Raw genomic sequence first — 5,154 nt, 5'->3', positions numbered from 1 at the left:
CCCTCGAGTCTAGGGACGGAATTTTGCAATCGTGCGTAGACTCAAGTTGTACTAGTCGAAAATCTTGTTGCCGTTGCTTTCTGAGTTTCCTTCATCACCAATATCTTCTAGCTGTTGAAAAGAATTGGACCTTATCGTTCACCATGAAATTGAAATTGCTTGATATTGGGTGCGCGTCCAGTGCTCCCGTTGGGAGTAGCCCCCAAGTCTAGGGACGGATATTTGCAACCGTGTGTAGACTCAAGTTGTACTACTCGAGGATTTTGTTGTCGATGTTTTCTGAACTTCCTTTGTCATCTGATATCTTTTTAGTATATCGGGTCTTCAAAGACTTCGGGTAAAGTCATTTGGTTATGTTTGTACGTAAGGGATAGAAGTAACGTGCCCAACTTTAGTCGATAAATCGATGCTGGTTAACTACCGATGGTAAAACAAAGTTACTCTACTTAGGATCAAGTCCCTGGGCTCGATCTTGGATCTTCTGGAACCTTCGTGTCCGTTATTCTTCGAATGCATTTGTTTTTATCAGGTGCGCATCCAGCGTTCCCGATAGAGTAGCCCCGAGTCTAGGGACGGATGCTTGCAACCATGCGTAGATTCAAGTCGAATAGTTCCCAAGACAAGATATGCGTCTACAACCTAATAAATATAATCTTGCATGTGTTAGTACCCACTATAGAGGTGGTAAGATAGAGTATTAAGTGTATGCTACTACTCTATGTTACTCACTACTATGACTATTCTTACTCAGCAAGTACCGGGAAAGCTTTCTCATGCACTAGACATTTAAAATCATATGTCAACTAGAGTACATAATAGCTAGTAGTATGTGAGAACAATGGTACAAAGAACATAGTACTAGACATAGATTTTTGGCTCTTGGACACCAGCCTGCTGTTTGAAAAAATAAAATATCACACGTATATGTTTCAAAAAAGTTAGAAAAAATCATGGTGTAGCCAATGAATTATCCCATAAACGTGCAAAATTTCAATTTCAAATATAAAATATTTTGGGCTACACAAAAATGACAAACATGTGGATCTAGGTATGTATATTTTAAATCTCCAAATCTCAACAGATTTTGTCCTTTTTGTGTGGCCTAAAAGAATTTCATATTAAAATTTTACATGCTTGTAGGTTACGTTATTTACTGTTTTCAGATTTATTTTTAGATTTTTTCGAAATAAATATGTATTTTTTTAAACAGCAGGAACACTGGTGCCCAAGAGCCAAAGACACTTTTCGCATAGTACTCCACTACAATGGTACATCGAAGAACTGGAAAAAGTTCATCCCAAAAGTCCACAACACTGAACACATGCATGACAGGCCCGAGGTTTTGATTTTTGAAAAGAAAAAACATACTCCCTCCGGTTTAACAGGCGCGCACGTAGTTTAAGAAATTGCTTTGACCATTATTTTGGTTAATAAAATATGAAATATGTGTCACAAAAATTATATCATTGGAAAGATTTTTCATACGAATCTAATGATATAAATTTTGTAGACATAAAATTTATATTTTATTGATCAAATCAATGGTCAAAGTTTGTCTTAAACTGCGTGCGTGCTGTTAAACTGAGACGGAGGAGTACTCCACATCTTGGGATCAGATGTAGCATTAGGATAATAAAGAATTCCACATCTGGTTCATAGGGCGTTGATTAAATGATGATTACCGCTTGCCATATGGTTATAATATAAGTTTCAACTTGCAATCGAGTTTTTCCTAGTTTTATATGGTGTTACACGTAAGTTTTACTAATTACATATGGGATGCAACTGCGAAAAGTGCTACATACCGCTAAATTGCTTCGTGATTCATGGTATTCATGAGTGACAAGGTAAATAATGTACATATTGCTTCGTGATTCGTACTAAAAATGAGTAGTAGCTTGAGTTGTAATTGAAATCCGATAACATCGCCTGCCTGATAATTAAAATAAATCTTGTTACACAATTTATCATATCAAACCAAGAATTTTACAAGTCCACAAACAACGGGAACCTTTAAATGATTATTGCTACGAAAACATAAAGCAGAGCACCGATATTATTTATAAGCCTTATCCATGGCAGAGGGTGCATGTAGTAACTTAACCACACAATTATAAATCATTGATGTTGTCGAAGGTCCAGCGGCCAACGACGCCCTTGACCTTGTGCTTGTGATTAATGGCCCACCAGTTTGCCGGCACCGGGTAGTCGTCTTTGAGCGCGTCGGCACTCTTGTTCACCAACGCAACATCCCGGTCCACCACCATCTCGAAGTCCTTGGCATCACCTTGGTCCCCAGCAAGTCCATGCAAGTAACACTCGAGGTTGTGGCGCGTGACGTCATCGTTCAGGCGCAGGTTGAGGTAGGGCGACCTGTCCATGTTGATGTGCAGAACCGCGGTCGCCACGTCCATGTTTTCGTCTGCCGGCGGCACCTTGTCGCCGGCGTTCCTCACGTGGAGGGCACGGAGAGCAGGGAAGGAGGCGAAGGCGGACTCTTGAAGTTGTCGTCCCCGACGTGAGGGCTCGCGAACAGAATCGCCGTCACCGGGCATGGCGTCTGCTCCGGTCTGGAGCCGGGGACGTTATAGCCGTTGGCCACTATGTCGACGGCGTTGAGGGTGGCGAGCGAGGCGCCGAGGCTGTGGCCGGTGACGGTGATGCTGGTCTTCTCTTCCTTGTACGCCTCCACTTGTTTCCTTACTTCCGCCAGCACCTTAATTGTACATGCATGCAAGCGTGAGCGCTTAATTATAACGACGAAGAGTGTGAAGTTGCTCGTAATTAAGAGTGAGTAAGGCTCGAACGAAGTTTCACCTGATCTCTGGCGCTGTTCCTTACGATCATGGGCATTATATGGTTCTCAACTGGGTTGTTCGTGGTGTACACGTCAAGGATGCCAGAGCGGACCTTTGCGTCGGGGAAATCGCCGGCCAGCACCTGCGCGGCGGACTTGTACTGGAACTCCACGTCTTTGGGATACTCCAGGATGTTCACGGTGCCGCGCCAGGCCACGACGATGTCGCGCCGCCCCAGAGCCTTCACACCGTCGTCCGTCGCCACCGCCACGTACCCGATCCAGTTGGTCCGCCCTGGCTTCTCCGGCTGCTGCACGAACAAGGCCTTGCCTATCGCCGTCGACTCCGACTCCGGCGACTGCCCACGCGGTTCCGAGGTCGCTTGCAGGAACTTGGTGACGGTGTAGTACTCGGGGTGGGACACGCCGGAGGCGGCGAGCAGGCCGGCCTGGGTGTACATGCACGAGCCGGCGTGCGGCGACTTCTCGTCGGCGTCGAACCCGTCGTACGCGGCCTCAGCGAGCTCGCCGTAGGCGATGAGGGAGGCACGGAGGTCGGCGTCGAGCGGGTCCAGGAGCCCTTCCCACGAGCAGGAGCCCTGGAGCTCTTCCCATGGAACGGGGATGCTTCCTGCTCCAAGCTTCGGCGACGACACGGGAGCGTTCCCGGTGGGTGCCATTCTCCTCCGATCGACTATTGCAACTCTAGAAATGGTGCCGTAGCTAGCTATATATGTGTCCCAAGTGTCGCCTTGTTTCTCTACTAGACATGGGAATCTATTTATAGGGAAACGACAGGACCAACAAATGACATTTAAGTGTTGGTTGTGTTAGTGTTGCCTGCATCCCAAGTGTAATTGGTTGTGTTTGTGTTAGTGAACCCAAAGTTTTTAAATTCAGAAAACTCCAGTGTTTCGTCTAAAACAATTCTGAAGAAAAAAAATGCAACTACATATAGAATCATATTTTCATACGTGATCAACACATTAGCGACAAATGTGAAGACGAAAAATACAAAAATAATGCCTAGTTAGAGTATTAGTTATTTTTGTGTAGCCAAAAGTACAGAAAAATGTTCTACAACTATATATGTATCAGTGTAGAAATTTAAATTTTTCTGAAATATTTAACTTCCATTCTGTTTTTTTTTAATGTTTAAATCTACTCGTTTGAGAGGATATTGTTAGGGGATGAGAAAAAATGGAGATATAGAAAAGAGGTCGAAGTGCAGAAAATATAGATTGATTTGTTAGGGTGTGTTTGGTTTAGGAACCAAGTGAAATATAATGTAATGTAATGGTTCCATCCACCTCGGAAAAAATGTAATGAATGGGCTGATTCCATTCGTTTGTTCATTTGTTGCTGAAAATATGGAATGGAATGGTTCCATCCGGCATTTGGTCTGAGAGATGGGATCGAGTAGATTTAGTTCAGCTAACCTCTAGAATAATTATTAGCACCTAATTGAAATTTAATATTCACAATTTCAGCACTACAGTTCCATTACTTACTACCTAAATTTGCCATATACGAAATTCTTACATCTACGGTAGTACGGTACTTATCGTCTACTTCTGGTGGAAGCAATTCCAAATGACAATCACGGAAATTTTCCAAAAGAAAATGCAAATTCCAATCTTATCCTCAAGAAGAACCAATCAGACAAGACAAATTGGTGTTAAAAGAAAAACGAGACCCCGACTCTTCTCTATCTTCTTCTGGTGCTGCCTCCTTTTTTTTTCTTTTCGTCACCGCCTCCTTTTTTTTTCTTTTTGCCGCCGCCTTTGCCCTGTAGCCACACCTTGCCATAGACGATAGAGATGGGGTGAGAGAGAACATGCATATTCCACTGATTCGGTGGAACCACTCCATTCCACATCTAGTGGGAATATTCTCTTTTTTGCACCACTCCATTTCATTCCTTTCTCCCAACCGAACATGAGAATGAATGTCAAGTGTGGAACCATTCCATTAATTACATTCTACTTAGTGGCCTTAACCAAAAAAATCCTTCAGGACTGATTTCATCTTGCTCGGACGATTCACTACTTTGGTGCCTAGTTTTTTCGCTAGACGTGTTTTCTATCAAAGGCAAGCCAAATTGCTCTCCCTTACGACCGAGGCTATTCTGGCCCAATGAGGCTATCTGATTCTGTAAAGCTGGTTGTTTTTTCTCGTACCAAACGCCTACCCTAACCAAGCTACACTATAACCAATTTATGCCAGGGAACCAAAAGCACCCTCCAACTCTATATATATATGTTGTCGGTTCAAATATTAGAAATCACCATCTCTGTTTTTTGATACTAAAATTGCATTACAAAAGCTTCACCAATTGCATATCGAAGAGTCTTGCA

General features: G+C 43.3%; 1 pseudogene; it reads right to left on the bottom strand.

The window, feature by feature from the left end:
• Nucleotides 1-1,909: 1,909 nt before the first annotated feature.
• On the bottom strand, nt 1,910-3,544 carry LOC127327633 (phospholipase A1-II 7-like; annotated as a pseudogene).
• Nucleotides 3,545-5,154: the final 1,610 nt, after the last annotated feature.

This window comes from Lolium perenne, chromosome 1 (genome assembly GCF_019359855.2).
Source record: "Lolium perenne isolate Kyuss_39 chromosome 1, Kyuss_2.0, whole genome shotgun sequence".
Taxonomy (NCBI): domain Eukaryota; kingdom Viridiplantae; phylum Streptophyta; class Magnoliopsida; order Poales; family Poaceae; genus Lolium; species Lolium perenne.
Note: the sequence above shows the minus strand (reverse complement) of the source record. Positions and strands in the feature narration are given on the sequence as shown.